We start from the raw sequence: 12,872 nt of genomic DNA, 5'->3' as shown, positions 1-12,872 counted from the left end.
CGGACCTTTGTTGGCAAGGTGATGTCTTTGCTTTTTAAGATGCTGTCTAGGTTTGTCATTGCTTTTCTCCCAAGAAGCAGGCGTCTTCTAATTTCGTGACTGCTGTCACCATCTGCAGTGATCATGGAACCCAAGAAAGTGAAATCTCTCACTGCCTCCATTTCTTCCCCTTCTATTTGCCAGGAGGTGATGGGACCAGTGGCCATGATCTTAGCTTTTTTGATGTTGAGCTTCAGACCATATTTTGCGCTCTCCTCTTTCACCCTCATTAAAAGGTTCTTTAATTCCTCCTCACTTTCTGCCATCAAGGTTGTGTCATCAGCATATCTGAGGTTGTTGATATTTCTTCCGGCAATCTTAATTCCGGTTTGGGATTCATCCAGTCCAGCCTTTCGCATGATGAATTCTGCATATAAGTTAAATAAGCAGGGAGACAATATACAGCCTTGTCGTACTCCTTTCCCAATTTTGAACCAATCAGTTGTTCCATATCCAGTTCTAACTGTAGCTTCTTGTCCCACATAGAGATTTCTCAGGAGACAAATGAGGTGATCCGGCACTCCCATTTCTTTAAGAACTTGCCATAGTTTGTTGTGGTCGACACAGTCAAATGCTTTTGCATAGTCAATGAAGCAGAAGTAGATGTTTTTCTGGAACTCTCTAGCTTTCTCCATAATCCAGCGCATGTTTGCAATTTGGTCTCTGGTTCCTCTGCCCCTTCGAAATCCAGTTTGCACTTCTGGGAGTTCTCGGTCCACATACTGCTTAAGCCTGCCTTGTAGAATTTTAAGCATAACCTTGCTAGCGTGTGAAATGAGTGCAATTGTGCGGTAGTTGGAGCATTCTTTGGCACTGCCCTTCTTTGGGATTGGGATGTAGACTGATCTTCTCCAATCCTCTGGCCACTGCTGAGTTTTCCAAACTTGCTGGCATATTGAGTGTAGCACCTTAACAGCATCATCTTTTAAAATTTTAAATACTTCAGCTGGAATATCATCACTTCCACTGGCCTTGTTGTTAGCGAGGCTTTCTAAGGCCCATTTGACTTCACTCTCCAGGATGTCTGGCTCAAGGTCAGCAACCACATTACCTGGGGTGTATGAGACCTCCATATCTTTCTGGTATAATTCCTCTGTGTATTCTTGCCACCTCTTCTTGATGTCTTCTGCTTCTGTTAGGTCCTTTCCACTTTTGTCCTTAATTGTGGTAATCTTTGTACAAAATCTTCCTTTCATATCTCCAATTTTCTTGAACAAATCTCTGGTTTTTCCCATTCTGTTATTTTCCTCTATTTCTTTGCATTGCTCGTTTAGAAAGGCCTCTTGTCTCTCCTTGCTATTCTTTGGAAATCTGCATTCAATTTCCTGTATCTTTCACGATCTCCCTCGCATTTTGCTTGCCTTCTCTCCCCCGCTATTTGTAAGGCCTCATTGGACAGCCACTTTGCTTTCTTGCATTTCTTTTTCATTGGGATGGTTTTCGTTGCTGTCTCCTGTATAATGTTACGAGCCTCCATCCACAGTTCTTCAGGCACTCTATCCACCAAATCTAAATCCTTAAACCTATTCTTCACTTCAACTGTGTATTCATAAGGAATTTGATTTAGATTGTATCTTACTGGCCCAGTGGTTTTTCCTACTTTCTTCAGTTTAAGCTGGAATTTTGCTATAAGAAGCTGGTGATCTGAGCCACAGTCAGCTCCAGGTCTTGTTTTTGCTGAGTGTATAGAGCTTCTCCATCTTTGGCTGCAGAGAATATAGTCAATCTGATTTCAATGTTGCCCATCTGGTGATGTCCATGTGTAGAGTCGTCTCTTGTGTTGTTGGAAAAGAGTGTTTGTGATGACCAGCTTGTTCTCTTGACAGAACTCTATTAGCCTTTGCCCTGCTTCATTTTGAACTCCAAGGCCAAACTTGCCAGTTGTTCCTTTTATCTCTTGACTCCCTACTTTAGCATTCCAATCCCCTGTTGGGGGAGCAGACAATTCTTAATAGCTCAGTACCGTATTTTTCGGTCCATAAGGCGCTCCGGACCACAAGACGCACTTGTTTTTTAAAGGGGAAAAACGAGGAAAAATATTTTCCTGGTTTTCCTCCTCTAAAAAAACATGGAGGGGAGCGCTGGAGGGGAAGCCCCTTCTCCCTTCACAGCGGCTCATCCCCGCTTCCTTAAAGGGACATGGGGACGAGGGGAGAAGGTTTCTCCCCTCCTCCCCATGTCCCTTTAAAGCAACAGGGGATAAGCCTGCTTTTGGCGTCGGGGCGCAGGGTGGTGGAGAAAGCAGCAGCATCCCCGCTGTTTCCTCCACCATCCCATGCCTTGCACCGATCCCAAAAGCCTGCTTTTGGGATTGGCGGGCAGCGCGTGGGGTGGTGGAGGAAATCCTCTACCAACTCCCTGCCGCCCACCGATCCCAAAAGCAGGCATCGCAGCTGCCTCCCCCCACCTCCCGCCGAATACTGCGGGGGATGGGGGGAGGCAGCAGAGATGTTGGTGGTTCGTGCTAGCAGCTCCGTTCACGGAGCTGCTGGCACGATCCACCAACATCCCCTTCGCTTCCCGCCGCCTCCATCCCCCGCCGCGTTCGGCGGGACGTGGGGGGAGGCGGCAGAGGTGTTGGTGGATCGTGCTAGCAGCTCGTGAACGGAGCTGCTGGCACGATCCACCAACATCCCCTTCGCTTCCCGCCGCCTCCCCCCATCCCCCGTCGCGTTCGGCGGGACGTGGGGGGGCGGCGGAGGTGTTGGTGGATCGTGCTAGCAGCTCCGTTCACGGAGCTGCTGGCACGATCCACCAACATCCCCTTCGCTTCCCGCCGCCTCCCCCCATCCCCCGTCGCGTTCAGCGGGACGTGGGGGGAGGCGGTGGAGGTGTTGGTGGATCGTGCCAGCAGCTCCGCTCGCCGAAAGAAGCTTCTTTCGGTGAACGGAGGTGCTGGCATGATCCAGCAACATCGCGCTGCTCCCCCCACCTCCCGCCGAATGCGGCAGGGGATGTGGGGAGGCAGTGGGAGTGAAGCCTTCGCTCCATAAGGCGCACAGTGATTTCCCCTTCCATTTTAGGAGGGAAAAAGTGCGTCTTATGGAGCGTAAAATACGGTACTTGGTTCCCCATTGTTCCTTAACAGCTAGCCTTAGCTAGCCTGGCCAGGTTGGTTTGGATAAACTAACCCATTAACTCCTTGCCTGGCACAATTCTGAAGCTTGTATTTTCCCTTCATATACAAATATTATCTGAATACTACATTTTATTAGTTTCTAATATGCACTGTTACCCCAGCTATAACAATAATGAAAATGATCCCTTCTAAGAAAATAATAAGTTGCCCTGTTGTATCAGATCTCCCTAGCCCTGACTTCGTCAGCTGGTGCCCTCCAATTGATAGTTTTAGTCCAAAACCTCTGGAGGGCACCAGGTTGACAAAGGCTGACAGAGTCCGGCAGGCTGCCTCAGCACCCTTTTCATTAACGATTGTTGTGGGACACCCACAGTGGTACACCATCGTTTTTCTTGGTATACAGTCCAGAAGACCCTGCGTGTTGTTGAGTGACCGGATCGTTCCCCAGAGGGCAAGAAGGTGAAAGAAGGCTGTGATGACGTCCAGCATTTCGTTGCAGAGCCCTGGAATCTCTCCCGCGTTGGCTCAGTGGCCTTTAACAACCTGAGGTGCAAAAGACGGTTTCAAAGGTTTCATACGGCATCGGCAATGTTTGCAGTCTCTACAGTGGACTTTACAATAAACCCTAGACAATTTATTTCTTACCCACATTTGTATGTAAGCTGTGCATGGTTCTGTCCTGCCCCCCGTTTTATGCTCACAAGAACCCGGTGAGGCAGATTCAGCTGAGAAACAGTGACTGGCTCCAGGGCAGCTAGGAAGCTTCATGGCTGAGTGTGGATCCAAAGCCACGTCTCCCGGGTCCTAGCCAACCTATTATTACCTTTAGAACAGAGCCCTTACACGCATAGAAATACCAATCACCACTTTTGCTTCTTAAATTGTGGCGTCCAGAACTGGACACAGGACTCCAGGTGTGATCTGATCTGCAGAATGGAGCAGGATTATGACTTCCCTTGATCAGGACACAAGACTTCTGGTGATACAACCTAGAATAGCATTACTTCCCCCACCCCCTGCTGCATCACACTGTTGATTCATGTTCAGCTTGTGGTCTACTAAGACCCCTAAATCCTTTTCACATCTACTACAGGCAAGCCAGGTGTCCCAGGGCTTATATTTGTGCAGCTGGTTGGATACCATTTTCCAGAAGTGGAATCCAACAAATTCCAATAATAATAGTAATAAATGATTAGTGGGTGGCGCTGTGGGTTAAACCACAGAGCCTATGGCTTGCTGATCAGGTCGGCGGTTCGAATCCCCGCAACGGGGTGAGCTCCCGTTGCTTGGTCCCTGCTCCTGCCAACTTAGCAGTTCAAAAGCACATCAAAGTGCAAGTAGATAAATAGGTACTGCTCCGGCAGGAAGGTAAACGGCGTTTCCGTGCGCTGCTCTGGTTTGCCAGAAGTGGCTGTCATGCTGGCCACATGACCCGGAAGTTGTACGCTGGCTCCCTCGGCCAATAAAGCGAGATGAGTGCTGCAACCCCAGTCGTCCGCGACTGGACCTAATGGTCAGGGGTCCCTTTACCTTTACCATAATAATATAATAATAATAATAATAATAAAAATAAATATTATACCCCATCCACTCTGGGCGGCTTATACTCGGAACAGACCCATAACATGGTTACAAGTGCCACATAAAACTCCTTCCACAGCTGTAGGAAGACAACAATTTTAGCATGGCGGCACCTGCAGGCAACTCCACTGCACTTTTTTTGGCACTTGCTTAAAATATTTTTTTGTTTAGGCAAGCTTCTCCAGACATGTAGTTACATGCATCCTTGTTTTTAGCGCTACTGTTGATTTCAATCACCTTTGAAATACCTGTTTTTAATTGCTTTTATTGATAATCTAATTTTTCTTTTTGTGAACTGCTTTGGGGCTCTGTCATAATGAAGTTGTGCATATAAACCTTACAATAGCCTTGTAAAATAAGCTGACAAGATAATGTAAAATATTTAATGTCAGATAATGCTGACAAAGTGTGTTTTAATCTCTTGCTGTTAGTATTAATTACCTTTTGAAAGGTTTTAATTAGTTGTTTGGAACCGTGCTTTATTGATCATTTCAAAAAAAATTGCAAACCACTTAGAGGTTATTCTTATTATTCTTTGTAAGTTTATAAACTGGGCTACGTTGTTGAATTTCATCTGAGGAGGTCTGACATAGGAGACAATCCTTGAATCCTACTGTTGTGAGCTTCTTGCCAATCAGAACGTCGGCAGTCCGAATCCCTGCGGACGGGGTGAGCTCCCGTTGCTCTGTCCCAGCTCCTGCCAACCTAGCAGTTCAAAAGCATGCCAGTGCAAGTAACCCTAGCCCCCCCTCCAAAAAAATCACTTTGAGGTTTTGTTTCTTTGTCCTGTAATGACTCCCATATATGTACTGTACGTGTGTGTGTGTGTGTGTGCGCGTGCACACACACACACAGATCCTCAGGACATCTCCCCTCCCCACCAAATATCCCCATATTAACTCTCCATAATTGTCCCTCTAATGCCCTTCCTAGGAAAAGACACCCAAAATATTCCTCTCAGGAAACCCCATCCCTGGTCTTGAGTTGCAGCCTCCCCCTGCCCCCATAATTCTCCTCAGGATAGCTCCTCCCCTCCAATTTTACCAGGTCAAACACACACCTACACCCCAAATTTTTCTCAGGATACCCTTATTTTGGATGGGGTTGGATATCATGCATTGCAGGGGGCTGGACTAGAGGGCCTTTAGGATCCCTTCCAGCTCTTCCCCCCTATTACATCCCCCTCCCCAATTTCACCCTTATCAACCCCACCTTTTTATTCCCCTGCCACAACCCCCCATTTTCTAGGTGCCCTCAGGACGCCACCCCACTTTATTTTCAGCCCTCACCCCCCACCAAATTTTTAAACTTGCCAATATTATTATCATTACTATTATTCCCCTCACGAATCCCCCCCCCATATTCCGTCCTTCCCTCCCCGCCCCCCTTTCCCCTTCAGGTTCTATGCTGGCTTTCTCCGCTCCCCGTTCCTCAAATTACCTGGCGTGGGAGGGGGAAACGGCCGGGGGAAGGCGCTTTTATACGCCCACGTGACCTGCGCACCCACACTTGGCCCCGCCCCTCCCGAGCTCCGGAACGTGCGTCGCTCGAGGGGCTTCGGGGGCTGACGCTCGAGCAGGCGGGAAAGAAGCGCGCAGGCTGCAATTCTGGAGTTCGAAACAATCAGTCCATCAAATGGATTACTACCAATTGTTATTGGCAATAATTGGGGTCCCTCCACCCAACTCCAAGCTGGAGTTATGTATTTTGTAATAACAATAAGTAAATAGTAATAGTATTATTATTATTAATACGCAGCAGCAGCAGCAACTTCCAGGCTTCAGTTCTGAACTTTGAAACAAACAGATTGCCAATTATTATGATCTCCTTACACCCTACTCCCAGCTGCAATAATAATCATTGTCATCATCATCATCTTCCATATATCTCAGGGCAGTTTACAGCATTTAAAAAACGGGGGAAAACACAAAAAATAATGAAAACAAGAACAAAAATAATTCATATGAATTAGTTTTCTTACGAGCCTAAACTTCTATTCAGTAGATCCATCTGAATTAATGGAGCCATGTTAGACCTATCTATTTCATTTTAGTGGGTCTGCTTTCAGGAGGGCTTACCTATTGGTGTCTTGCACCACCTTCAAGTTCAAAGCAGCCTAAGCCAACCACACCACGCAACAAACAAGCAAAGGAGTGGAGAAGAATATAGAATCACATACAGTAGTTGGAAGGGACCCTGCAATAAAAAATAATGAAAGATCTATCCAAGATGTATGAAAGTTTAGTGAACATCAGTTGGAGGTGTGGTGGAAATAATGGTATCATATGTGGTGGACGCGTAGGAAGATCAAAGTATTTTGGGGTCTAATTTATGAAGAACTAAAAAAAATGGACTACAAGAAGATCAAACCTATCCATTCTCAAAGAAATCAGCCCTGAGTGCTCACTAGAAGGACAGATCCTGAAGTTGAGGCTCCAGTACTTTGGCCACCTCATGAGAAGACTCGACTCCCTGGAAAAGACCCTGATGTTGGGAAAGATGGAGGGCACAAGGAGAAGGGGACGGCAGAGGATAAGATGGTTGGCCAGTGTTCTCAAAGCGACTAGCATGAGTTTGGCCAAACTGCGAGAGGCAGGACTTCCGGCGAGGTCGCCATCACGGGCGGTCGTGGGTTGCCTCGGCAGCGAGGCGACCCAGTCCAGCCCGGGGGTTGGAGCCCCGCTACTGCTAAGCGGGGCTCCGGTGAGGCGCGGGAAGAGCGTCCCGCGTCGGGCTCCCCGGCGGGCCCGCTAAGCTCCGTACCCTTCCCTCGTTCCCCCTGTAAAGGGGGAGTGGGGGTGAAGGGAGTGCGGAGCTGGGCCATTAGGGGACATGCCCCAACCGGGCGGAAAAGCGACGAGTGCTGGCCGTGACGAGCGACAATGTTCTCCCTGCAGAAGATGAAAGGAAATGAAGCCCGGTGGTTGTGAGTACTGGATTGGATTAATTTGTGGACTTAACGATCCGGGAGGTTTCAGGGAAAGGAAGCCTGCCTCCCTCCCTTCGGTGGTAAGAAAATAACGGTTTTTGACAGACTGCTGCTACAATGATGGTTACATTGTTTTGTCTTTTTGATAAGTGAGACTATTGAAATTTCCCTTTGGGGAGGAAGATGATGGAAAATATCCCTTTTTAAAGTTGTGGTCTTTACGCCCCGGTTTCGGGGAAAATGGCTGCGAAAGCTTGAGTTGGAGTGGAAAATTACTGGCATTAAGATGGAGAATCATTGAAATAGAAACTGAAATTTGACACCTATGCCCGCTTCTACCATGTTGGGCTTTGTTTTTGAGCTTGTTTTGAACTCTGGATTAACTGATGAACAAAGGATTACCTTTTTGAGACTGGAACTGCTTAACCAGAAACTGATGGTCTTGAACTGGGGCATGAAGAAAAATGTGCTTCCCACAGAGGAGACCTTTCAGGTGATTGATTCTATGGAGAGCCTTGGCAAAGAGCTGAAGGGGATGATAGAAGAACAGAGAGAGATGGTTTGGCGACTCCGGGGAAAAGAAACGTCCTTTGGGGGTGGCAGGCCCGGGACGGTGAAGATTGTTATATCCAGCCCTCGAGGTGAGAGCTCGGGAGCGATGGGCAAAAAATTGAGATGTCTACAAATAGAAGAAGAATGCAGCATTGAACCGGAGAAGCTGGAAGAAGATCAATTGTGTACCCTGATGCTCGAGGCAAGGACTGTTATGGACTACGTGGATCTGTGGACTTATAAGAAAAGAGGACAATTCGAGGAGTGGTTCCGGTGTAAGGTGGAGAAGGACAATGGTTAGAGGGGGGATAGGGTGAACTGTATTAAGCGTAAAATATAAATGGTCTGTTATGGTAACCTGAAATCGGTGTGTCAAGATATTAAGTCGTTTTAAATAAGAAAGGGGATATTTTGAATTTTTTTTTTGTTATTAGCAGCAGTTTAAGGGAAAGAAGTTTGTTTTGATGTGATACAAGAATAATACGTTAAGATAGAAAGTTTTGCTATGAATCGTCATGAAGTTACAATATGATTTGATTTTATCCAAGATAGAAGTGAGATATAATTGTAAATTGAAAATAAGATTTTAAGAGGTTTGTTTAGATTTGAATTTTTTTTTTTTTTAAATGAATTTAATTTTTAGAGAGGTGAAGTTATTAAAGTAGAATCTGGATTTGAAACCAAAGGAGGAAGCAGGGGAAGTCAATTGTAAAGATTCGAAACAAGAATTTTGTGTGTGTGTGTGTATGTAAACAAGAAGAAGAATCTTGGTTATGTTTGTATTTGTCTGGTATAATTGTGGGTGGGTGATTGTTTGGGTAGATGTAGGTGTGGGTGTGGGATTATTCTTCGTTATGAAAAATACCAATAAATTCTTTATAAAAAAACAAACAAACTGCGAGAGGCAGTGAAGGATAGGCGTGCCTGGCGTGCTCTGGTCCATGGGGTCACGAAGAGTCGGACACGACTGAACGACTGAACAACAACAACAACAAAAGTTTGGAATTACCTTCTCCAAAAACCCAGAGGCTTTCCTATTGAGTATCATCGGTAAAGATATTCCAAGTAATCTAAGAGAGATTTCTACGGTATATGCAATGGCGGCAGCATGGACCTTGGTGGCAAAGGGGTGAAAAGAGCCAGAAGCCCCAACGTTAACAGATTGGCAAAATAAATTACAAGAGTTTGCCGAAATGGCACAGCTGACAAACAGCCTGAGTGGTAACTCCAAACAAAAATTTAAGGAAAATTTGGATAAATATAAATGGTGTGTCTGGAAATACAGCAAAGGTACGCTAACTATGCCAGCATTTGAGTGACCTTGGAGACAGAACAAGTTTGGTAATAGGAGCAAGGCTGCATGTTGATATAAGAATGTATTAGAAAATATATAAAGAAATGTGTAACAAATAGCACATTCGTTTGCATGATTGGAATATACAGTTAGGATTGACAGGAAGTCTAATTGTTTGGTTTATTTATGTTATTGGACAAAATTTGTTGTTTGTGGTAACTTTGTTTTTGTTATTTTTTCTTTGTTGTTATTCTTGTTTTTTGTTTTCTTTTCTTTTTCCTCTCTTTGAGGTGTAATACCTTTAGTATAAATGCACAAAAGTATTGTATAGTAAGAGACATAACGCAATGTATTGTAACATAATTTCATTTATTATTGTAACATAAGATTAATTAAGAAAAAAATATATACCACATTGCGTCTTGAATTGCAATGGACATACTTTGAATTTATGGGCAGTATGGGGTGTTAGGGGAGGGGTACTACCTCTGTTGGGGGATACCTGCTTCTTCTGGGATTTTTGTCTACCTTTGGTCCCCATCCTGCACTCAGCTCTCATCTGTGGCTCCTAGCAGCGGCCACAATCCCGGATACAGGCTCTGGCGGATGGAGAGGACAAGACCAAGAATGGGTCCAACAGGCAAGGAGGCAGTTTCTGCCCGTGCTGCAGAGAGTTTGTCCACCTGGGAAGGAAGCCCATCTAGGAGAAGGAAAACTCTGCTCCTAAACCTCTGCTGCCTAGCAGGATATCTTCAGAAGAAAGGCTCAAAGAGTAAACCCTACGCAAATCTGGAGTGGAGTCCCAAAGATGGTTGGGTAGCACCTTGTAAGCCTCCTTCCGGCAACTCCTGCTGCCAAGCAGGTGCCCAACGTCTTGCTCTGATTTCTTTTGGACCATCTCTGTAGTCCAACCCCCTTCAATGCAGGAATCACAGCTAAATAATCCCTGGCAGGTGACCATCCAACCTGTTTAAAAACCAGCAATGAAGGAGAGCCCACCCCCTTCTGAGGGAGTCCACTCCACTGTCAAATGGGTTTTACTATCAGAAAGTTCTTCCCCATGTTGAGTTGGTGTCTCCTTTCTTGCACTTTGAATCAATTGGTTTGGGTCCTCCCCCCTGTGAGAGGAGAAAACAAACTTGTGTGCATGCACACGAAAGCTCATACCAGGAACAAACTCAGTTGGTCTCTAAGGTGCTACTAGAAAGAATTTTCGATTTTGTTTTGACTATGGCAGACCAACACGGCTACCCACCTGTAACTGCATCTTCCTTGAGGCAGCCCTTCAGATTTTGAAGATGGCCATCTTATCTCCTCTCTGTCTTCTCTTCTCCAGGCTAAACATACCCAGCTCCTTTAAGGATTCCTCCTAAGGCTTGGTTTCCAGACCCTTGATCATCTTGGTCACCCTCCTCTGCACACATTCCGCTTGTCAATATTCCTTTCAAACTGTGTTGAGTTGTATATCCAACATCAATTCATGTGTAGTGCCGACCCACTGAAATGCATGGCTAACGTAGGTTTATTAATTTCAATAGGTCCCACTCTGCATAAATCTTAGGTTAGATATAGTGCCCTCCATAGGATGGTAACCCATAGACCTGTCACATAACCAGATGGTCACTGCTTTCCGCAGAAGAGCTTCTCTTCTATACCCCACAACGAAAGAGGTTAAATGTAAAAAGCAAAACATTTGACATATTAAGATCAAAAATATACACATTGGGTCTCTTAATTCTTATATCACGTGGAACAAGGCCTTTTCAGTGGTGGCTCTCTAGTTGTGGAATGACCTTCTCTAGGGAAAGAGTCTCCACCATTGTTATTAACTTTCAGGAGACATTTGAAAACATTCCTGTTTACACCCAGGCATTTGGTGGCAGAGAATATCACCCTTAGCAACCCCCAAGATCACTGAATGGAACAATGTTTTTACCCGAAACAGCTTGTAGTTGTTTTAATTGTTTTTAAGATTTAAAAATAAACTGCTTTAGATTTTCTTGTTTTTAAATGGCTGGTGTTTCCACGGACACAGCCAGGCTGTGGGAGGAGTGAGCAATCAGCAGCAGTCAAACTTAGCTCAGTGCAGATCCCGGGAGCTCTTGAGCAGACCTTGCAAACGGTCATTTGCGAAGGTATTTAGCAGGGGAGTTTAAGGGGGAGGCCCAGAGTTCTCTCTTGGTGTGCACATAGGACTATTGACATGGAGGGCAAGGGAGCTGCTGCTGTAACACCTGTGCCATGTTCTGCTAGAGAACAAGCAAGTGCAAGTTGGGTTGTCTTGCTGGAAGAGAAGGGGTAGCAACTTGAGGCCCTCCTCAAGTCACACCTCAAGCAACAGGACCACATGCAGAGTTACTTGATAGAACTGAGTTGACCGAGGCTGAACACCAAGAGAGATGGGGTGTTCCCAGGGTGGAGAAAGATTGCCCATTGCAAGAGTCTAACCCCTGAAGGAATGTGACACACAGAAGGAGGACAGTCACAAACTACACTTTGTCATTAGAGTTGCAAAATCGCTTCCATGCTCTCACCTTGGACACCGATTCTGGGCCAGAAGAGCTAGGACAGCAGTTTCCAACCTCAGAAGACACAAAAGTGGCTGTGAAAGGTACAGTGCACAGAACAATTATTTCCACCCCGAGGAGAAAGAGACAGGAGATGGATTTGGAGGATCCATTCTTGATCTAACCTAATCAGATCCAAGGCTACTGACCATGGATTAGTATGCCAATAACGCACCTGCTACCTTCCGTGAAGACAACACTGGAAAAAGCCTAGAGATGATAAGCTGGGAGGAAGGAGTAGGAAGTACTCAAAACTATAAGTTTCCTCTTGGTTTCGGCCTGGTTTTCTGTTCTGTTACGTGGAACAATTGTCTTGTTTTAGGGGTGGGGTGGGTCTGGCAGACTCAATAGACAGGCTGTGAGCTGGTGCAGGTGTTGCCTCTATTAAACATGCTCTAGTTATCTCCCACTAGGACTACTGCAACACGCTCTACATGGGGCTACCTTTGAAGGTGACCTGGAAACTACAACTAATCCAGAATGCGACAGCTAGACTGGTGACTGGGAGCAGCTGCCGAGACCACATAACACCAGTCTTGAAAGACATACATTGGCTCCCAATACGTTTCCGAGCACAATTCAAAATATTGGTGCTGACCTTCAAAGCCCTAAATGGCCTTGGCCCAGTATACCTGAAGGAGCGTCGCCACCCCCATCATTCAACCTGGACACTGAGATCTAGCGCCGAGGGCCTTCTGGTGGTTCCCTCACTGCGAGAAGCGAAGTTACAGGGAACTAGGCAGATGGCCTTCTCGGTACTGGTGCCCACCCTGTGGAACGCCCTCCCATCATATGGTAAAGAAATAAACAACTATCTAACATTTAGAAGAC

This window comes from Lacerta agilis, chromosome 18 (assembly GCF_009819535.1).
Source record: "Lacerta agilis isolate rLacAgi1 chromosome 18, rLacAgi1.pri, whole genome shotgun sequence".
Taxonomy (NCBI): domain Eukaryota; kingdom Metazoa; phylum Chordata; class Lepidosauria; order Squamata; family Lacertidae; genus Lacerta; species Lacerta agilis.
The sequence above is the reverse complement of the archived record's forward strand: the minus strand, read 5'-3'. Positions refer to the sequence as shown.